A 24,602-nucleotide genomic window follows, 5' to 3' on the forward strand; every position below is an offset into this window, starting at 1 on the left:
AAAAAGTGCCCTTTGTTCTGCAGAGCACTGGTGACTCAGCTTCAGTGCAGTGGGGAGAGCAGAAGCCAGAATGGGGCAGGTTCAAGAGCTCGGTTAAAGACTACAAATACAACCGCTGGTATTTTAGTGCTCATTTTCCAGCAAACAGTTCTCAATTTTTTAAATTATAAAACAATATACCAGGGCTTCCCTGGTGGTGCAGTGGTTGAGAGTCCGCCTGCCGATGCAGGAGACGCGGGTTCGTGCCCGGGTCCGGGAGGATCCCACATGCTGCAGAGCGGCTGGGCCCGTGAGCCATGGCCGCTGAGCCTGCGCGTCCGGAGCCTGTGCTCCGCAACGGGAGAGGCCACAACAGTGAGAGGCCCGCGTACCGCAAAAAAACAAAACAAAACAAAACAAAAACAAAAACAAAAAAGAAATATACCATATGATATAAAGTTTGGAAAATAAAGAAAATTGAAAACTCACCCATGATTTATATATCTTGACAAAACCACTGTCCATGGTCAATTTTCTCCCAGTCTCTAACAATGTGAATATGCCTCACTTTCAAGCACCATCTCTTAAGAAACCTGAAGGTAAAAACCTTCAAAAAGCCCTACATGTCCACAAAATTTATTTATAGTTTCCCTCAAATATTTCTCTTAATTCAAAGCATCTTTGCAAGAACATGGCACTAAGTAACAGTCCTCAAACTTAAAACTGGGGCCATGTGTTGTTCATAATATTTCCAAACTTAAACTTGTTTTCAGACCCTTTAGAAACCTAATTCCAGAAGAGTCTGCAATCTGACTCTTCAACAGTATCTATACTGGGAGCTCAGCCAAGCTCAGAGGTCCCAGGGCTCCTCCCAAAATGTGCAAGTTGTTGTGGATTCAGGTCACTGGAAAGTGGAATAGATGCAGGCAATCATCCCAAGTCAGATAATTTACTGATTAGAAGCAACTTCTTTCTATCCAATGCCTCATACCAAACATTCTCAAGTCCTCAAAGCATCCCTAACTAGCTAGGCTTGCTGGAGAGTGAGAACTCTTCATATCTTTTCAATGCAGCTAAGGGAACCACTCATCTAACCCAACATCCCAATTTAAAGATGAGCAAATCAAGGCCCAAAGAAGGAATATGATGTCCAAGGTCATACAGCTAATAGCAAAACCAAGACCTCCTAACTTCCAGGGCTTTCTCCTCTCCCATTTTGGAGCTGCCTGTGTTACCTTGTTTCACACAGACTGCTCACTGGATGATACACTCCTGGGAGACCATCAAACCATTCTAGCCCTGTATCCCCATGACCCTGAAAATCAGGCCATATTCTTTTTTCATCTATATCCTCTCTGTCCACTTCCTGATTAGAAACTTGGAATTTAGGATTAAAATTTTAAATGGTCCAGATGAGCTGGGAAAGCAATCATTAACAAGCAATGAAGCTTAATTGCATTTGATCCTCATCTGGTCCCTCCTGAATTCATAAGCAGAGGCTTTAATTCCTTTATCACTAGAAACAGGGAAAGCAGCCAGAGGGATCTGCAGTGCTCTGAGAAGAGCAAGCTCCAGTTCCAGCGGGGACTCTTTAGGCAACATGCTTTCAGTGAGCATCTATTGAGTGCCTACTGTGTACCATACTTGGAGCCTTGCATGGGGAATGGAAAGGCTGTTAGTCCCCAGTGTTGGTCATAAAGGGGTCTATTTTGCTCACTCTGACCATGGCTGAATAAACTTGGATAAAGCTGAACCTCTTAGGCAGTCCTATCTGGAGTCCTTAACTCTAACCCAACCTGTCTTAGGAGTCCCGTGACCATCTCTGAGCCTCCAAATGAAGACAAGAGCTGAGAAAACCAGGAACAAAAGGCAGATGCATGAATTCAATGATTGAGAGGTAAACAGCTCCCATCCTGGCCAAAATTCAGCTTCTTCTCTACTCTTTCATTCCTCTTCTTCTCTCCCCTCCAGAGACACCTACCAAATCCCATACCCAACAACCACCTCCCCTCACTCTCACCCTTGTTCTCTCTCTCTCTGTCATAGTGTTTTCAAAGATGTATGCTGTGTGTTTTTAATCAAGTTTCTTAACTTCTCTGAGCTTCCATGTACTCATATGTAATAACATTCACTTAATAGGACTATCAGAACAATTAAATAAGGCAATGAGTAAAAGGTACCTATCACAGTGCTTGGCACTAAACAGTTCTCTATAAATATTTGTCGTTACCATTATTATTATTGTTTTCTGGTATGACTATTATCCCTTCCCTTAATGGTACTACTTTTCCTTGGAATATTTGTGTTCATTTGGAGATAAAGAGCCTTTAAAACCAAGCAATTGAGTTCCTAATGTGGGGCTTCAGACCAAGAGAAGAATAGTGGGCAGGGGTCCTTCACAGTACCCTCAATCGCTCCCTGTAAGTAGCACCCACTTGGGGCTCCCCAAAGCTACTCTCCATGTCTGGGCCTCCTCCCTGATGCTGACTGTGTCTGCTGCTCTACACTGAGGGCTCCCAGACTCTGCTGCTCAGGAACACGAAGCTGAACATCATGCACTACGGGGCAGAGGCAGGACGTGCCTGGGTTCCCGCAGGGATCAGAGCAATAAAGCAGATAATCAAGTGCATCTGCCTTCAACCAGAGAAGGGCTTCTCTTGCTGGCAACTAACTCTTAGTTTTGCTGGCTCTGCCTGAGAGTCCAGAATAGCCACGGTCAAACACTCCAGGGCCTCATCTGTGGTTTTATAATGAGGCCAGCAGATCAGACTGCTGCAACAAGAGTCAGCATAAGACTGCCGTTCCACTCCAGGGCAAGCTGACAGGACTCAGAATTCTAGCCTACCTCCTAAATGTCTCTCATTTTCATCCTACACCTCTCCATCCCTACAGCTGCCTTAGCCAGGGCTCTTGTCATCTCTCCCCAGGTAAATAATAAACAACTAATATCGACTATGTGCGAGGCAATATATACTTCAGAGTTTGCATGCAATTTCTCATTGAAACGTCAAAATAACCCTATGAAATAGAAATTATTGCTCCTATTTTACAGATAAAAGAAAATGAAGATGCCCAGAGAAATGAACTTGACCAACACTTTTGCCCTCCTATCCCCAACCTGTGGCCTCCTTCCCTGCTGCCCTCTCCCCATGCCTATCGCCACCCACTGCTAACCAGCATCTCTGCCATGAGTCCCTCTCTCCTCCACCTGTCCGCCATCCACTTCTAAGAATTCCTTCCTAAATCATAAATCTGACCATGTCACTCATATACTGAAAGTCCTTCAAAGACTCCCTGTTAGGCCCAAATAGAGTCAAGACTCCCTAAATTGGCATTCTAGACTCTTCCCAACCTTATTCCAACACACCCTTCCAGTCCCATCTCCCTCTCCCTTCCACAGGCTCCGGCCACATGAAGCCGCAGGCCATTCATCAAAGGCTCTCTGCTTTCACCCCTCCATCCTTCACGCACACCACCCTTCTCTGCGGAATGTGGCTTTCCCCATCTTCTGCCTGGAAAATGTCTATTCATATTTGAAGACCCAGCTCAAATGTCACTTCCTCTGGGTAATCCTGCCAAACTCCCTCAGATCCTTTATTCTGTCCCTGGGATAGAGTCTCCCATCCCTTCCCAGTCTTTTCACTAATCTTTTACTACATCAAATTGTGTGTAATTGCTTGTTGGGGGAAAGCCACCCTGAGGAGGCTGGGTGCCTTCCCAGGGTAAGGACTGTGGCTAATTTCCTAGTACCTGCCACAGGGCCCAGTGCAGGGTAGTTTATTGAACATCTATTACACAGATGGATGGAGGAATCATTTATTTATTCATTTAGTTACCTAGGTAGTTAGTTTATCATTGACAATGCACCAGGCACTATGCTAGGGCACTGGGGAGGCAAAGGTGAATAAAAGCAAGAACTCCCAGGGGAGCCCCAGCTTTGGTCCAATGCTTATATAACCAAGAGGTTTTATTGTTTTTTTTCTTGACTCCCTTCCCAGAAAACAAATTAAATTCCAGAGGCTGCAGAATACCACCTAATTCCATCCTATTTAATCTGGACACCACTGCCACACATTTAACTGCCACACTGCTTGCAAAAAACTCAGTTGTCAGGTCTAAATCACAGTTTGTGCAAATAACCAAGTTAGATAGCTTGCAACTCTTCTGGGATCCTAAATCCATCATGATATTAGTTCGTTAAGTTCTATGAATTCAGTTAACCTTTCTGATTAGTCATGGATCAATTAACCAAACCATGCTGACAAGAAAGTACTGAGGCTTAAGGCAGTTATTTTTCTAGAGACAAGAGCTCATAACATTGGCCATGTCATTTCATTTGATCCAAGTTGAAATCTTTGCTCTTCGTCTCTCCAAATTGTCTTGTCGTTTGATAATACGATACTCAGTTCCCTAATTTTTTTTCTGTATAAGTAGACCTTATTTGACCAATATGATGATGATACTGGAAACATCTTCTGGGCATAGATTACACCTCTTTGACCCCTACAAAACCAACCGACACGGTGCTTCTCCCACACACAGAGGTGACTCCAGAATTAGAAACAGCAAGAGGTGGTCAAGAACCTAGAGGTCACCTTATCTGAAACCCTCATTATACAGAGGAAGGAAAAGAGAGCCAGAGAAGGGCAATGACATTCCCAAGGCCATGAGACTGAGCTGAGACCAGCACCCAAGTTTCCTAAACTCAGTTCATGATAACAGCAACACAGTAGCTACCATTTGTTTATTGCCATATATATCTGCTGATCTGTAAGCAGCACGGGGCCAAATGCTAAGAAGCTGACCTGTATTACAAGGCTAGGGAGACATAAATTCAAGTTCAGTGCTACCAAAGCAGCCCAAGTCTAGGGGAGCAGATCCTTAAGAGAAAAGAAGTGCAGAGAAGTGATTCTGTATTCTGGACCTCTCGCTCTCCAGGGAGCTGCTGATTTGTAAGCAATACACAGAAACCATTGCGCAAGGGGCTGATACACAAGGTAAAGATTTTAGCAGCCTCACAGTGCTATGGAGTCAAAACGTCGAGTTCAGGACCCACCAAAAAGATGCTCTGGGAAACACTCAAGATGTTAGCTGGGACCCTTTGTATTAGTTTCCTATTGCAACAAATTACCACAAATATAATGGCTTAAAACAACAAATTTATTATCTGATAGTTCTGTAGGCTAGAAGTCTGACATGGGTCTTACTAGGCTCAAATCAAGGTGTCAGCAGGGCTCCATTCCTTCTGGAGACTCTAGGAGAGAATCTGTATCCTTCTTTTTTCCAGCTTCTAGAAGCTGCTCTTACTCCTTGGCTTGCGGCCCTTTCCTCCATCTTCAATGCCAGCAACAGCAGGTCAAGTACTTCTCATCAAACATCACTCTGACCTCCTCTTCTGCCTCCCTCTTCCACTTTGAAGGACCCTTGTGATTACATTGGGGCCACCCAGAAAATTGAGGATAGTCACCCTATTTTAAGGTCAACTGATTAGCAATTTTAATTCCATCTGCAACTTTTATTACCCCTTGTCATGTAATCTCATATATTCACTGGTTCCAGGCGCTAGGAAGTGGACATCTTCTGTGGGGAGGGGCACTGTCTTGCCAACCCACCCTTGAAGGGCTATCTCCAAGAAGTAAATGTGAATACGAAATAAACAGTCGTCACAAAACTGAAACACAGCTCTGAATCATCTCAATCCCAAACATGATTAAGGTGATGTGCCCCCAGTGTAACAGCCTCCCAAAGTAAAAATAGATTCTCTCTAGAGAAAGTTAACATCATCCAGAGCTTTAATAACTTCTTATATAAGATGTCCAGCATTCAAGATTACAAGACATATCAATACACAAGGCCATAAGCACTTGGTTTCTTTCTGCTTCCCCCACCAGAATGCAAGCAACTTGAAAACAGGGACTACGTCCTATATGTGGTAGCCCTGACCTCATCCCAGGCTGTTGTGTATGATAGGTGCTCTGCAAACACATACTGAGTGACTGATTCTAATGCCCATCACGGTTGCACGTCAGTGGAGAACATAGCTTAAAAGAAAACAGCTGGCACTGAGCAGGGGCTTCAAAGCCAACATGAAATGCTCCTAAATCCCGTAGCGCCCACAAGAAGGTCACACATTCTCCAGAACCAGCTTACAACAAACCATCTGTTAAAATAACAGATGGAAATAATAACAAGGAGGAAAAAAGAAAACCAAGCAACTCGTAACAGACAGAAGGGTCATTGTGAGTGGGCAGAGAGCTTACTCCTGGTGAGAGCAGAGATCAGACCAGTATCACTGAACTCACACCTGATTTCCTGTGGTTAAGAGAGCTCACTCCTGGCGAGAGCAGAGATCAGACCAGTATCACTGAACTCACACCTGATTTTCTGTGGTTATACTAGTCAGAACTTCAATCCCCTCTAGCTCTTATTTATTTTGAATTTTTTTAACGTTTCTACCAGACCTGACCCTTCCAAAATCCCTTCCAGGAAACTTGCTAAGACAGGGAAGAAGGGTGGGGTGGGAGCCAGGGCTGCTGGATGCAGGTGTGAAAGTTACATCCTGTGGCCGAAACATCAACCTCTGAGCCCGCACAGGGCTGCCCCAGGCCGGAAGAGGAAGCACCTTGTTTCAACTTGTCAGCCATCAGAGGCACTTTTTAAAAATTTGTACAAAGACTTAATACATGCTATTGTCAGCTCTGGATTGGTAACGTTTGAAGAAATATTCTAAATAGGAGAAATACCCATCGTTTATATGAGTACCTATTATGTGCCAGAGACTGTGCTAGGCACTTTACATGTGTTATGTTATTTATCCCTTGAAATGCCATTGTTATCATTTTACAGACAAAGATACTGAAGCTCAGTGACGTCAACTAATTGGGTCCGGATCACACAGTGAGGAAGTGGCAGAGCCACTGAGTCAGTGTGATGCAAATGTCCCTGTTTGGCCACCGTGAAATTCTGCCTCACCTTCATTCACTAGTTCTTGTGATTGGCATACTTAAACTTCTCAGCCACTCAGAAAATGGACAGAAAAAGAATATATTTGTGGAAGGTGGGTAGCTGAGAATTTTTAGGCTTTGAGTGGGCGTTTTCCCCTTCTCTACCACACTGGCACGTAATGTTGTCCACCTCTGCAATATTTCCAGAACCCTCCAGTCCTACGGTGGGACCTCTGGGTAATGGACCACATGATTCAATGAGGCTTTTCATGTGAAGCAGGTGGAAGTGAAGAGTACTGTTAGAGGGCGGATCAGCAGTTTCCTTTTTTCTGAAACATAAAGGTTTTGTGAGAAAAGAAAGAGTTTTTGGTCCCCCAGGTATCCTTCAGATTATTCCAACATTATCTGCTCCCTTGAGCTGTTTTTACCCACGATTTGCATGAGCACTGGATTTTGAGGAATAGTGAGATTCATTTTTAGCTCCTCGTCATCAAGAAGAGAGCCCTGAAATCAGCATTTGTGCCCAATGCTTCTCGGGTGAATTTGCCAAGGCAACAGCAGCCGCTCCTGACATCACCGAGGGAAGACACCTCCGCAGGAAAGCGGGCCCTCGCCTTCCTTCTGGATCAGCGCTGCGCTGGCCTTTGTCGGATTTTATTCATTCCCTGAGCTTCTCCAGAACTATAAGAGCTATCCTCCCACCCCTCCCCACCTCAGCAAACACAGAAAGAGAAGAAGCTGCCTTTATTAAAAGTTCTTTCTCTCCCTAGTCACCCTCTGGCCAAAAGCATCCGAAAAACAAAACAAAACAAAAAACAGGAGAGGGAATCATGGAGGGGGCTCCTGAATAGTTCCCTGGCAAATCTATCTGTGACTTTGCTTTGAAATTGGAGAAAGAGGAAATGCATAGCAGAGAGAGGCTAGGGAACTTAGCAGAGCTGGAACAGAGGGTAAATCTAATCAAAGAAAGGTTAAAGTATTTTTCTCCCCACCTGTGCTCACCTGGAACCTCAACTAACATTAACGTCACCTCTGAGTAGAACCCCCCTCCCCTGTTGCTCAATAAAGCATAAGGACTTCTCCCCACAGAGTAAAAGGGTAACCACTGAGCAGGGGACAGGTTGCCATTCTCAGCTCTACCCCTGGGCACACGTGGCTTACTGCCCACCAAAGTTCAGCGCCCCTCTTCCATGGGGAAAAGCTGTCTGGAGGAATGGCTACCCAGCCAAGGATATATTTCCCAGGGAAGCCTGCATGTAGGCCTCACATGACCAGTTCCTACCAATAGAAGGGGAGCAGAAGCGACCCGGGTCATTCACAGGTCACATGAGACCATCTCCACTCTCTCTTGCCCCTTCTCCTGGCTCAAGGTTAAAATGGCAGAACAGGAGGGTAGAAGGAGTGTGGGTCCCTAACTCACCCATTGAACATAGTCATTGGACTGCTTTGTGAGTCAGAAATAAAAATCTCTTGAGTTAGGGGGCTGGGCTTTCTGAGTTTCTCTGTTAGAGCAGCTAGAATTAACACCTTAACATAACAGCCTCATCACCAATAAGGTTAAGTCAATGAGACGATGCCTTGAGCCAGGGCTCTCGGTTCTGAGGGGCCAGCACAGCTGTGTCCCGAATGCAAAGCCACCAACCAAAGCGAAACACAAAACTTTCCCTAACTGAAGTAAGACATGCTACAGCAAAATCCCTCCGTAGGGCTGTTTTTGTCCAGGACACAGGAGAGGTCATGGGGCAAGAAGCAAGCGTAGGGAGTAAACAGAGGCAGGGAAGTGGGAAGGAAGATGAGTTTGTGGGAGCCAAGGCCTCAGCTCAGCCTTGAGTCATGTCTGTGTCTCTCTGAGCCACACCGCATACCACTGACACAGATGCCCTAGAGCAGCAGCTAGGCGTGGAAACCACCGTCAGGACTGCTGTGGGCAGGTGATGCACAAAGGCACACGGCCAAGGCTGTGAGTGGGGACTAAGATGCAACCAGCCCTTTTCTGACTACATCAGGCATTGCGGCTCAGAGCTGAGTTCACCTGGAGGAAAGGCGCCTGGCACCTCTTTTTAAACGTGTGCGAAGGTGCCATCCTTGACTAACCTTGCACCTGTGGTGGCACCGCGTGTGCCTGGCATAAAAGCAGTGGGCTAGTGGTGGCTCTGACCGCTGAGAACCTTTTCACAACAGGCCACAAAGTTCTTACCTTCAAACCATTCTCAGCAGGAAGTCACATTCAAAGAAACAAGAATCTGATAACAAAATAAAACTGAAAAGCTTGTTTCTACCACTAAAAGAAAAATTTGCTGTCTCCCTCCTCCCTTCCTAGCCATCTTCTCCTCCCCAACTCAGAATCTTGTCCATGCTTAGCCAGATCCACTCCCCTGCTTGCAAGGGAAAAGACACGAATGCGCTGTGTTGCAGGGGGTTGGAGCAAAAGCCATTTTAGATTTCAGCCCCAGGGGACCCTGATGTGTTACCGAAAAAACAGAAGGAGGACAAAGCAGGTGGCAGCACAGACCTAGGCCCAGAGCAGCCAATGAGAGAGAGGCTTTGGGGACTGGCTACTGGGAGGACAAGGACAAGTGGAATTCCAAAAACAATGCTTTGGAGAGGCAACTGTGGGTGAAGTCATTCTTACAGTGGGGTCCTCCCAGGGAAGACAAGAAGTAAAGCTCCAACAGAAGGAAACAAGAACTTACACAGAGGTCTGTGTAAGGGAATCACAATATTTCTTGCAAAATTCATCACTGAACAGGTATCATCTTTCATAAATGACAGGAATTTTCCTGATGTAGGAAATGGACACAACCTTTTCTGGAAGGCAATTGGGTCTCTCTATTAAACATTTGAATAGTCAAGCACTTTGATCTCACAAGTCCACCTCTAGGAACTTACTCAACAGAAATACTCCCACTCTCAGAAACTTACCAAGAAATCTGTGCAAAGATATTCATTGTTGATAAGACGTGCATTTTTAGTTGCTCTTCCTATGGAAATTTGTCACTCATGTCCTAACGAGAAACATTATGCACCTGTGAGGTGGCTGGTTCGGCTTTAAGATGTCATCTGACATCATAAAGGAGCTAAGACCTGATATATTATCATTTGTTTCTAAGCCAGTCTCCACCACTAGATTTGAGTCCCTTGAGGGCGAGGACCACATCTTAGCCACTGTCACTTTCAGACCTGTCACAAAGCCCAGTGTATAGTGTGTGCGCAAGTGCTATTTGTTAAATGAATACTTGATTTAACTGGCCCTGGGTCAAATTTAGGCTCATGCCCTCATTAACACACTGTTCTAGGAGCAGAGTCAAGGGAAACCAGCCTCACTCTGGGATGATCTGCTCCTCTCAGCTGTGTCTTTATTCCCCACTCCATGCAGTTGCTGGTTTAGGAGAGAAATGAAGGGATTCTGGAGAAGGAAGAAGGAGAGTGTGGCTGGAAGTTTAAGTTCTTAAGATGAAATAAGTCAGGGTTTTTAGCTTGTTGTCCACACCTGGAAACTCCTGGAATTACATGCAGCCCTTTTCTGGGGACAGTGTGTGGCTTTCACGAGCTTCTCAAAGAATTCAGGTCTAGGACATGCTAAAAAAAATAAATAAATAAATGATTAAGATTCACTGAGGCAAGGTATTTTGACTCAGCAAAGGCTATGTTCTGACAACCTATGCCAAAGACTAATATACCAAAGGTGGTTGAAAAACCAGGGGAAGAAGGCCAATGTCATACATAGACCTACAAATGACTCTACAAAATAAACTGTGGCACTGATGTTCCAGTTTTGCTCTTGCAACCTCTTAATACAATATGTCAAAGCATTATAAAATTTTAAAAGGTGATTATTATCATACTCGTCCAGCTCATAAGCTTACCTTAACGTTATATGTCCTAATTAAGTGGGAAAAGGTATTTTATGACTTTTAAAAAACTAAGATGGAAAGAAAAATCTCAGAAAAGAACAAACTGAGTATTTAAAACATCACCTATAAGACAAAATATAACATGGGATGTTTCACGACACCATTCACCTTATCGTAAAATTATTAATCAAACACTGTCAAGTGTTTGTCAGGCAGTCAAAAGCAGTTAACTTGGTATGACAGCATTTCAGTAAACTTAGCTCAGAATCATTCTGGAAAAAAGAGAGGAACACCATTCATCCATTTCCTAAATCTTCAGAACACAAGTTTCTCCTCTTCTAACACAAATGCCATTTCTTACCAACACAGCCATCAATTTAGCCTCAAGTTATTTGCTTTTAAAAAGCTCTGCTGGAGGCTTCCAGGAACATGGCGGAAGAGTAAGACGCGGAGATCACCTTCCTCCCCACAGATACACCAGAAATACATCTACACGTGGAACAACTCCTACAGAACACCTACTGAACGCTGCCAGAGACCTCAGACCTCCCAAAAGGCAAGAAACCCCCCACGTACCTGGGTAGGGCAAAAGAAAAAGAAACAACAGAGACAAAACAATAGGGACGGGACCTGCACCAGTAGGAGGGAGCTGTGAAGGAGGAAAAGTTTCCACACACTAGGAAGCCCCTTCGCGGGCGGAGACTGCAGGTGGCGGAGGGGGAAAGCTTCGGAGCCGTGGAGGAGAGCACAGCAACAGGGGTACGGAGGGCAAAGCGGAGAGATTCCCGCGCAGAGGATCGGTGCCGACCAGCACTCACCAGTCCGAGAGGCTTGTCTGCTCACCCGCCGGGGCAGGCGGGGCTGGGAGCTGAGGGCCGGGCTTCGGTCGGAGCGCCGGGAGAGGACTTGGGTTGGCGGCGTGAACACAGCCTGCAGGGGGTTAGTGCACCACGGCTAGCCGGGAGGAGTCCGGGGAAAAGTCTGGACCTGCCGAAGAGGCAAGAGACTTTTTCTTCCCTCTTTGTTTCCTGGTGCGCGAGGAGAGGGGATTAAGAGCGCCGCTTAAAGGAGCTCCAGAGACGCGCGCAAGCCGCGGCTAAAAGCGCGGACCCCAGAGACGGGCATGAGACGCTAAGGCTGCTGCTGCCGCCACCAAGAAGCCTGTGTGCGAGCACAGGTCACTATCCACACCCCCCTTCCGGGGAGCCTGTGCAGCCCGCCACTGCCAGGGTCCCGGGATCCAGGGACAACTTCCCAGGGAGAACGCACGGTGTGCCTCAGGCTGGTGCAACGTCACGCCGGCCTCTGCCGCCTCAGGCTCGCCCCGCCCTCCGTGCCCCTCCCTCCCCCCCCCGGCCTGAGTGAGCCAGAGCCACAGAATCAGCGGCTCCTTTAACCCCGTCCTGTCTGAGCGAAGAACAGACGACCTCTGGCGACCTACACGCAGAGGCGGGGCCCAATCCAAAGCTGAGCCCCTGGGAGCTGTGAGAACAAAGAAGAGAAAGGGAAATCTCTCCCAGGAGCCTCAGAAGCTGCGGATTAAAGCTCCACAATCAACTTGATGTACCCTGCATCTGTGGAATACATGAATACACAACGAATCACCCCAAATTGAGGAGGTGGACTTTGAGAGCAAGATTTATGATTTTTTCCCCTTTTCCTCTTTTTGTGAGTGTGTACGTGTATGCTTCTGTGTGAGATTTTGTCTGTATACCTTTGCTTCCACCATTTGTCCTAAGGTTCCATCCGTCCGTTTTTTGTGTTTTTTTTAATTTATTTTCTTTTTTTCTCTTAATAATTATTTTTTTTATTTTAATAACTTTATTATATTTTATCTTACTTTATTTTACTTTATCTTCTTTCGTTTTTTCCTTCCTGCCCTCCTTCCTTCCTTCCTCCCTCCCTCCCTCCCTCTCTTTCTTTCTTTCTTTCTTTCTACTTCTACTAATTCTTTCTTTCTACTTTTTCTCCCTTTTATTCTGAGCCGTGTGGATGAAAGACTCTTGCTGCTGCAGCCAGGAGTCAGTGCTCTGCCTCTGAGGTGGGAAGGCCGAGCTCAGGACATTGGTCCACCAGAGACCTCCTGGCTCCACATAATATCAAACAGCGAAAGCTCTCCCAGAGCTCTCCATCTCAACGCTAAGACCCAGCTCCACTCAACGACGAGCAAGCTACAGTGCCAGACATTCTATGCCAAACAACTATCAAGACAGGAACACAACCCCACCCATTAATAGACAGGCTGCCTAAAATGATACTAAGTTCACAGACACCCCAAAACACACCACCAGACGTGGTCCTGCTCACCAGAAAGACAAGATCCAGCCTCATCCACCAGGATACAGGCACCAGTCCCCTCCACCAGGAAGCTTACACAACCTTACCCACTGGGGACAGACACCAAAAACAATGGGAACTACGAACCTGCAGCCAGCAAAAAGGAGACCCCAAACACAGTAAGTAAGCAAAATGAGAAGACAGAGAAATACACAGCAGGTGAAGGTGCAAGGTAAAACCCCAAAAGACCAAACAAATGAAGAGGAAATAGGCAGTCTACCTGAAAAAGAATACAGAGTAATGATAGTGAAGATGATACAAAATCTTGGAAATACAATGGAGAAAATACAAGAAATGTTTAACAAGGACATGGCAGAACTAAAGAACAAACAAACAATGATGAACAACAAAATAAATGAAATTTAAAATTCTCTAGAAGGAATCAATAGCAGAATACCTGAGACAGAAGAACGGATAAGTGACCTGTAAGATAAAACAGTGGAAATAACAACCACAGAGCAGAATAAAGAAACAATGAAAAGAATTGAGGACAGTCTCAGAGACGTATGGGACAACATTAAATGCACCATATTTGAATCATAGGGGTCCCAGAAGAAGAAGAGAAAAAGAAAGGGACTGAGAAAATATTTGAAGAGATTATAGTTGAAAACTTCCCTAATATGGGAAAGGAAATAGTTAATCAAGTCAAGGAAGCACAGAGAGAGTCCCATACAGGATAAATCCAAGGAGAAACACGCCAAGACACATATTAATTAACAATCAAAAATTAAATACAAAGAAAAAAATATTAAAAGCAGCAAAGGAAAAGCAATAAATAACATACAAGGGAATCCCCATAAGCTTAACAGCTGATCTTTCTGCAAGCCAGAAGGGAGTGGAAGGACATATTTAAAGTGAGGAAAGGGAAAAACCTACAACCAAGATTACTCTATCCAGCAAGGATCTCATTCAGATTCGATAGAGAAATTAAAACCTTTACAGACACGCAAAAGCTAAGAGGATTCAGCACTGCCAAACCAGCTTTACAACAAAGGCTAAAGGAACTTATCTAGGCAGGAAACACAAGAGAAGGAAAAGACCCACAAAAACAAACCCAAAACAATTAAGAAAATGGTAATAGGAATACATAAATCAATAACTACCTCAAATGTAAATGGATTAAATGCTCCAACCATAAGACATAGACTGACTGACTGGATGCAAAAACAAGACCTGTATATATGCTGTCTACAAGAGACCCACTTCACACCTAGGGACACATACAGACTGAAAGTGAGTGCATGGAAAAGGATATTCCATGCAAATGGAAAAAAAAAAGAAAGCTGAAGTAGCAATTCTCATGTCAGACAAAATAGACCTTAAAATAAAGACTAGTACAAGAGACAAAGAAAGACACTACATAATGATCAAGGGATCAATCCAAGAATAAGATATAACAATTGTAAATATTTATGCACCCAACATAGGAGCACCTCAATACATAAGGCCAATGCTAACAGCCATAAAAGGGGAAATTGACAGTAGCAAAATCATAGTAGGGGACTTTAACACCCCACTTGCACCAATGGACAGATCATCCAAAATGAAAATAAATAAGGAAACACAAGCTTTAAATGATACATTAAACGAGATGGACTTAATTGATAATTATAGGACATTCCATCCAAAAACAACAGAATACACTTTCTTCTCAAGCACTCATGGAACATTCTCCAGGATAGATCATATCTTAGGTCACAAATCAATCCTCGGTAATTTAAGAAAATTGAAATCGTACCAAGTACCTTTTCCAACCACAACACTGTGAGACTGTATATCAATTACAAGAAAATATCTGTAAAATAATAGACACACATGGAGGCGAAACAGTACACTACTAAACAACCAAGATATCACTGAATAAATCAAAGAGGAAATTTAAAAATACCTAGAAACAAATGACACCGAAAAGAAGATGACCCAAAAACTATGGGATGCAGCAAAGGCAGTTCTAAGAGGGAAGTTTGTAATAATACAATCCTACCTCAAGAAACAAGAAACATCTCAAATAAACAACCTAACCTTACACCTAAAGCAATTAGAAAAAGAAGAACAAAAAATCCCAAAGTGAGCAGAAGGAAAGAAATCATAAAGATCAGGTCAGAAATAAATAAAAAAGAAATGAAGGAAACAACAGCAAAGATCAATAAAACTAAAAGCTGGTTCTTTGAGAAGATAAACAAAATTGATAAACCATTAGCCAGACTCATCATGAAAAAAAGGGAGAAGACTCAAATCAATAGAATTAGAAATGAAAAAGGAGAAGTAACAACTGACACTGCAGAAATACAAAGATCATGAGAGATTACTACAAGCAACTATATGCCAATAAAATGGACAACCACGAAGAAGTGTACAAATTCTTAGAAAAGCACAACCTTCCAAGACTGAACGAGGAAGGACTAGAAAATATAAACAGACCAATCTCAAGCACTGAAATTGAAAATGTGATTTAAAATCTTCCAGCAAACAAAAGCCCAGAACCAGATGGCTTCACAGGCGAACTCTATCAAACATTTAGGAAAGAGCTAACATCTTTCCTTCTCAAACTCTTCCAAAATTTAGCAGAGGGAGGAACACTCCCAAACTCATTCTATGAGGCCACCATCACCCTGATACCAAAACCAGACAAAGATGTCACACAAAAAGAAAACTACAAGCCAATATCACTGATGAACATAGATACAAAAATCCTCAATAAAATACTAGCAAACAGAATCCAACAGCACATTAAAAGGATCATACACCATGATCAAGGTGGGTTTATCACAGGAAAGCAAGGACTCTTCAATATACACAAATCAATCAACGTGATACACCATATTAACAAATTGAAGGAGAAAATCCATATGATCATCTCAATAGATGCAGAAAAAGCTTTCAACAAAATTCAACACCCATTTATGATAAAAACCCTGCAGAAAGTAGGCATAGAGACTTACCTCAACATAATAAAGGCCATGTATGACAAACCCACAGCCAACATCGTTCTCAATGGTGAAAAACTGAAACCATTTGCAATAAGATCAGGAATAAGACAAGCTTGCGCACTCTCACCGCTATTATTCAACATAGTTTTGGAAGATTTACCCACAGCCATCAGAGATGAAAAAGAAATAAAAGGAACCCAAATCGGAAACGAAGAAGTAAAACTGTCACTGTTTTCAGATGACATGATACTATAAGTAGAGAATCCTAAAGTTGCTACCAGAAAACTACTAGAGCTAATCAATGAATTAGGTAAAGCAGCAGGATACAAAATTAATGCACAGAAATCTCTTGCATTCCTAGACACTAATGATGAAAAATCTGAAAGAGAAATTAAGGAAACATTCCCATTTACCATTGCAACAAAAAGAATAAAATATCTAGGAATAAATCAACCTAAGGAGACAAAAGACCTGTATGCAGAAAACTATAAGATACTGATGAAAGAAATTAAAGATGATACAAACAGATGGAGAGATATACCATGTTCTTGGATTGGAAGAATCAACATTGTGAAAATGACTATACTACCCAAAGAAATCTACAGATTCCATGCAATCCCTATCAAACTACCAATGGCATTTTTCACAGAACTAGAACAACAAATTTCACAATTTGTATGGAAATACAAAAGACCCCGAATAGCCAAAGCAATCTTGAGAAAGGAAAACGGAACTGGAGGAATCAGTCTCCTGGACTTCACACTATACTACAAAGCTACAGTAATCAAGACAGTAGGGTACTGGCACAAGAACAGAAATATAGATCAATGGAACAGGATAGAAATCCCAGAGATAAACCCACACACATATGGTCACCTTATCTTTGATAAAGGAGGCATGAATATACAATGGAGAAAAGACAGCCTCTTCAATAAGTGGTGCTGGGAAAACTGGACTGCTCCATGTAAAAGAATATAATTAGAACACCCCCCACCACCATACACAAAAATAAACTCAAAATGGATTAAAGACCTAAATGTAAGGCTATAAAACTCTAGATGAAAACATAGGCAGAACACTCTATGACATAAATCACTGCAAGATCCTTTATGACCCATCTCATAGAGAAATGGAAATAGAAACAAAAATAAACAAATGGGACCTAATGAAACTTAAAATCTTTTGCACAGCAAAAGAAACCATAAACTAGACGAAAAGACAACCCTCAGAATGGGAGAAAATATTTGCAACTGAAGCAACTGACAAAGGATTAATCTCCAAAATATAGAAGCAGCTCATGCAGCTCAATATCAAAAAAACAAAAAACCCAATTCAAAAATGGGCAGAAGACCTAAATAGACATTTCTCCAAAGAAAATATACAGATTGCCAACAAACAGGTGAAAGGATGCTCAACATCACTAATAATTAGAGAAATGCAAATCAAAACTACAATGAGGTATCACTTCACACTGGTCAGAATGGCCATCATCAAAAAATCTACAAACAACAAATGCTGAAGAGGATGTGGAGCAAAGGGAACCCTCTTGTACTGTTGGTGGGAATGTAAATTGATACAGCCACTATGGAGAACAGTATGGAGGTTCCTTAAAAAACTAAAAATAGAACTACCATATGACCCAGCAATCCCACTACTGGGCATATACCCTCAGAAAACCATAATTCAAAAAGAGTCGTGTACCAAAATGTTCATTGCAGCTCTATTTACAATAGCCAGGACATGGAAGCAACCTAAGTGTCCATCGACAGATGAATGGATAAAGAAGATGTGGCACATATATACAATGGAATATTACTCAGCAATAAAAAGAAATGAAATTGAGTTATTTGTAGTGAGGTGGATGGACCTAGAGACTGTCATACAGAGTGAAGTAAGTCAGAAAGAGAAAAATAAATACTGTATGCTCACACATATATGGAATCTAAAAAAAAATAATAATGGTTCTGAAGAACCTAGGAGCAAGACAGGAATAAAGACGCAGATGTAGAGAATGGACTTGAGGACACGTGGAGGGGGAAGGGTAAGAAGGGACAAAGTGAGAGAGTGGCATGGACGTATATACACTACCAAATGTAAAATAGATAGCTGGTGGGAAGCAGCCGCATAGCACAGGGAGATCAGCTCGGTGCTTTGTGTCCACCTCGAGGGGTGGGATAGGTAGTGTGGGAGGGAGACGCAAGAGGGAGGAGATATGGGGATACATGTTTATGTATAGCTGATTCACTTTGTTATAAAGCAGAAATTAACACACCATTGTAAAGCAATTATACTCCAATAAAGATGTTAAAAAAGTAAAAAATAAGTAAATGTAAGGCTGGATACTATAAAACTCTTAGAGGAAAACATAGGCAGAACACTCTTTGAAATAAATCACAGAAAAGATCTTTTTTGAGCCACCTCCTAGAGTAATGAAATAAAAAAAAATTGGACCTAATTAAACTTAAAAGCTTTTGCACAGCAAAGGAAACCATAAACAAAATGAAAAGACAGCCCTCAGAATGGGAGAAAATATTTGCAAATGAAACAATGGACAAGGGATTAATCTCCAGAATATACAAACAGCTCATGCAGCTCAATATAAAAACACTAACAACCCGATCAAAAAATGGGCAGAAGATATAGACATTTCTCCAAAGAAGATATTCAGGTGGCCAAAAAGCACACAAAAAGATGCTCTACATCACCAAATATTAGAGAAATGCAAATTAAAACTAAAATGAGTTATCACCTCACATCAGTCAGAATGGCCATCATCAAAAAATCTACAAACAATAAATGCTGGAGAGGGTGGGAGAAAAGAGAACCCTACAACACTGTTGGTGGGAATGTAAATTGATACAGCCACTATGGAGAACAGTATGGAGGTCCCTTAAAAAACTAAAAATAGAGCTACCATATGATCCAGCAATCCCACTCCTGGGTGTATATCCAGAGAAAACAATAATTTGAAAAGATACATGCATCCAAATGTTCATTGCAGCACTATTTACAACAACCAGGACATGGAAGTAACCTAAATGTACATCAACAGAGGAATGGATAAAGAAAATGTAGTACATATATACAATGGAATATTACTCAGTCATATAAAAGAACAAAATAATGCCAATTGCAGCAACATGGATGGACCTAGAGATTGTCATACTGAGTGAAGTAAGTCAGAAAGAGAAAGACAAATATCATATATCTCTTATATGTGGAATCTAAAAAAAGGGTACAAATGATCTTATCTACAAAACAGAAATAGAGTTACAGATGTAGAACACAAACTTATTGTTACCGGGGCTGGGGGGAGGAGATAAACTGGGAGATTGGGATTAACATGTACACACTACTATATATAAAATAGATAATTAATAGGGACCTACAGTATAGCACAGGGAACTCTACTCAGCACTCTGTAATGGCCTATATGGGAAAAGAATCTTAAAAAGAATGGATATATGTATATGTATAACTGATTCACTTTGCTGTATACCTGAAACTAACACAACATTGTAAATCAACTATACTCCAATAGAAGTTAAAAAAAAAAAAAGATTGTGGCTCTGTGTCATTCAAATTCTGAGTTCTTGTCTCCTTGTCTCTTCCACCTGTAAAGGTAGTGATCATTAAAGTCCTGATATCTTTCCACTACCTCAACCTTTCCTCCCTTGGTGACCTTGGACAGAGTAAGAATCTAAGGGGCCTCAGTAGGTGCCCTAACAGCTGCAAAGCTGGATGCCTGGGGCACGTAACAGCAGAGTACCCAGTGCTACTGAGTCGACTGAGAAGTACCCAGTCCAGAGCCAGGTGCTAAATCCAGCTGGGAAAGCTCAGAAGGAGTGAATGTGTGAGGCCAAAATTTCAAGACCATAAGAGTTGACATAGGGTGACTAGGCTGATGCTTATTGGATGCATTGCCAACTCCAGGGGGAACCTCCATTCATAATCATTGTAGATTTGTAGTTATTTTGACACTTTCTGGAAGATATCAGAAAAGTGTCTTAGGGGAGGATGGTTTTTTCTAATCCACACCGAGTTTCAACATGGACTAGCTGGCAGGCCTGAGATAGAGGGATCAGGTGAGCAAGCCAAGTTCCAAAGGCCAGGGCCAAGGCTGGACCCCTTGGGCTTAGATGCCCAGCCTGGGAGCAGACATTTCCAAAGTTACAACTACTACCATTTTGAAGCTCATGCCCAAATCTCTACCTCTAAACCTGACTTCCTGTCACCTGTTCTACAAGTTCACCCAGAGATTCTCTGGGACCCTTAATCCCAACCAAACAGATCTACCTTCTCACTTCCTACTTTTGTTGAAGGCCCCATTATTCTCCCACTGCCTAAGTCTGAAACCCTGAAATCACTTTGGAGACCTTCACCCCTCTCCCACTTCAGTATTCACACAGAGACCATGGCTTCTACCCTAGACAGCCTCAAAGTTGTTGGTATCTATTCCCTTGTTCTCAGACCTCCTACCGTGACCCAGTTCAAATGTTCATCTTCTCTCTCCTGAACCACACAATATCCTCCTAACTGGTCTTCAGACCACCAGTCTTTCTGCTTCAATATATTCTATATAATGTTGGAAAATTCTCCTAAAACACTTCTTGCCCACAAACCTTCACTAATATCATCCTGCTTACAGAATCAAGGCCAATCTGCCTCCAAACAGCATAATACCCCTCCACGCAACGAACATTCACTACTATCAAAATCTTTATTGTTCACAGTTAACTAGTCAGTCATGTAAGGGAAAACAATATCTCCAAGCCTCAGTTTCCTCACCTGTTAAATGGGGATATTAACAGTACCCACTTCATAGAACTCTTGTGATGATTAAGTAAAATAATATATATAAAGTCCTTACCATGCTGCCTCTTAGTAAATATTAGTGTTCTTGATGATGATGAAAATGATCTCCCCAAAACATCCCTCAAATTGCTTCATTCAAACCCCAGATCATGATTGTTCTTTCTCATATTCACTTTCAACCAAATTCACTCAGCTGTTACACCTTGTGAGTGCGCTTGATTTAGCCATCTGGTTTGCAGTTCCCCTTTAACTTCCCCAAATTTGCCTTCTCTAGCACTCAAGGAATGGAATGTTCTATGACCCACTGATGGAAGTAATGAAGGGCCCAGTCCACTTATTTCAACACTCATCTGAACCTTCCTTCCTTGTAAAAATCACCCAAAGCAAAGTTTCATTAAAGAAGTAGGGAAGGGCTTCCCTGGTGGCACAGCGCTTTAGAGTCCGCCTGCCGATGCAGGGGACACGGGTTCGTGCCCCGGTCCGGGAAGATCCCACATGCCGCAGAGCAGCTGGGCCCGTGAGCCATGACCGCTGAGCCTGCGCGTCCGGAGCCTGTGCTCTGCAACGGGAGTAGGCCACAACAGTGAGAGGCCCGCGTACTGCAAGAAACAAAAACAAAAACAAAACAAAACAAAAAAGAAGTAGGGAAGACACTTCATCTCCACTCTAGAAAATGTAGGTCTTACTTGCCAATAATACCGAGCTACATATTTTTAAGGGTGTAATATACAGATACGTATATTTTCAAGAATGAGAGGCTTAAAATAATTGAAAAACAAGGTGTGAAGAGTATGAAATTTGAATTTAGACAGATGATAGGTAAAAGACCCGCTCTTCCACTTCCTAGCTTAAGCTCTGCTCAAGAGAATGGGACCTTGTAAATTAAACAGGGGTCCAAATTTGAATAATGTACTTATTAGGAAATTACTGAGTCTCGGTTTCCTCATCTGTAAAATGGAGATAATGATACCCACTCTGCAGACTATTGTGAGAACTAAATGGCACCATCTGTCAAGGACCCAGCATAGGGCCTGGCCTGAGGCACAGAAAGGCTCCATTCTCTCCCCACTCGCTGCCCCCTGTAACTAATGCAAATTTAAAAATACCTATTACTGGTGGGTGAGCTTTACTTTCAAATATGTATATGTTTCTCACAATTCTAGATGCTGCTAATTCCAATATCGAGGTGCTGGCAAGTTAGGTTTAATTCTGAGGCCTCTTCTCCTGGCTTGTAGGCCCCTACACTCTCACTGTGTGCTCACAGGACCTCTCCTCAGTGCATGCTCACGGAGATGGAGAAAGCTCTCCAGTGCCTCTTCTTATAAGGGCACTAATTTCATCAGACCAATGCCCCAACCTCATGATCTCACCTCAACCTAATTACCTCCCAAAAGCCCCCTCTCCAAATACCATCACATTGGAGGTCAGGGCTTGAACATAACAATTAGTTGGGGTGGGAGCGGGGCAGGGGGGAGGCGGTAACACATTCAGTTTACAGCAACATTATTTAACAATGCCTCTATCTATTATTATAGGATCCCAATATCTCTCCTAAGTCTCTATATCTATTTTGGGTAGTCCCCAAGAAATGTCTCCATGTGCTCACAAAACTGACATCAGCCAGTTTTCTTATCTCCTACTCCAATGCTGAGATCTCTGAAACTCTCAAAAATTTCTCCAAGACATTAAGTTTCCAGCATTCCCAGAGAAAGGCCTTCAGTTATAGCCAAGGCTGTGTTGCCTCCTGTTCCTGCTTCTTCTGGGTCTGCTGTGCCAGCCCCAAGAAGCTACTCTGTTGCCAGAGCCGCAGACGTTGTCCATGCCCACCACCACCTCACAGCCAGAGACGTCAGTGTCCGACCCAGTGAAGCAACAGAAGACCCCCCACTTTGGGGCTGGGTGTCTCAGAGATTTCAGACAAACGGATTTCCTCCTCTTTCTCAGGATCCAGGCAAGGGCTCACTGCACAGGGAATGGCATTTAATAAGCACTCAATAAGCATCATTTAACTCGTGGTGCTTGAACTAGAGAGAGTCCTGAAGAATGAATGTTGTACTCAAAATTGACCTGATCTCTGACTCCAAGGTGTTATTCTTCAATGACACCGTAAGCCTCAGTTCTCTCTCCCCTGAGCAAGACAAGTTGGTTCCTCAAGTCAAAGCTTTCTACCACCATGCTGCAAATGGGTCACTGCTGGGCCAGGAGATATCATTCCCTCAAAGTGTCCAGGGTTGCTGGGCTGGGACTGGGGAGAAAGAGTTGCAGAGCAGAACCCCTCAGGTGATCAGCAGCCCTGACAGTTAACTCCAGTGTGCCGTACAATTAATTACTGTCATTCTCTCTGTGCAGCATAATTACAACCATTACTATCTAGTATAAAATGGAGACGGTTGAGAAGCACTTCCTCATGCTAAAAAAGCCCCCCAAACAGGCCATTCCCTCATTCTGTCATGTCTGTACCCTAAGACAAGTTCTATCTAGGGAACAGGCGTAGTTGGGAGCCTTGAGGAAAGATTTGGGGACTGACCAGAAATGAGAAGTGGGGGAGGCAATGGAGAGGGAGGAGTGAGAATGACTCTGACCGTGGCCAGCTCCATCCTTGGATGGCAGAAATCCGGGTTTGGGTCTGTGTTCAGCTTTTTACTTTGGACAGGATGGGCGTTGGGATGGGGATAAATTTTCTCATCATCTTGTGGCTTATCTGTAAAATGGAAATGGTAATACGAAAAATATTTCCTCCTTTTCTAAGTCATGTTTGTTGGTGAGAGCCAAGCGAGACTGTATCTGTGACGGTGCTTAAGCAACTGTAAATACCGTGGAAATATTATGACTAGTATAATTTTCTATCTCATTGAAACCTTGATTCTCTAGCATGCCCTCAACTTTTCCATCTCAGGGATATTTGCATTTTCAGAGACAGTCTAGAAAAAAGTCAAAGGAATGAATGGTGAATGCTGAAATATTACCTTTGTGAAAGAGAGCCTTCTGATCTTTTTTCTTTTTTAATGAAGTATGGTTGATTTACAATATTGTGTTAGTTTCTTGTGTAAAGTGATTCAGTTCTATATCTATCTATCTATCTACATTTCATATTCTTTTCCATTATGGCTTATTATAGGATATTGAATATAGTTCCCTGTGTTATACCGTAGGACCTTGTTTATCTATTTTATACATAGTAGTTAGTATCTGCTAATTCCAAACTCCTAATTTACCCCCTCTTCCCCTTTGGTAACCATAAGTTTATTTTCTATGTTTGTGAGTCTGTTTCTGTTTTATAAATAAGTTGATTTGTATTATTTTTTTAGATTCCACATATAAATGACATAATATTGTCTTTCTCTGTCTGACTTACTTCACTTAGTATGATAATCTCTAGGTCCATCCATGTTGCTGCAAATGGCATTATCTTATCCTTTTTTATGGCTGAGTAATATTTTCCATTGTACATATGTACCACATCTTCTTTATCCATTCATCTGTTGATGGACATTTAGGTTGTTTCCACGTCTTGGCTATTGTAAATAGTGCTGCTGTGAACATTGGGGTGCATGTGTCTTTTTGAATTACAGTTTTCTCTGGATATATGCCCAGGAGTGGGATTGCTGGATCATATATCAACTCTATTTTTAGTTTTTTAGAGAGCCTTCTAATCTTGAACAGGGGACTCTGAAAGCTGAGTGGGAAGAGGCAGGGGGAGAGGGTGTCATAAACAGAGTGGCTATAAAATGCTTCTAAACTTC

The sequence above is a fragment of the Monodon monoceros genome, unplaced genomic scaffold (genome assembly GCF_005190385.1).
Source record: "Monodon monoceros isolate NGI ecotype Baffin Bay Population unplaced genomic scaffold, NGI_Narwhal_1 Super_Scaffold_18, whole genome shotgun sequence".
NCBI classification, from domain to species: Eukaryota; Metazoa; Chordata; class Mammalia; order Artiodactyla; family Monodontidae; genus Monodon; species Monodon monoceros.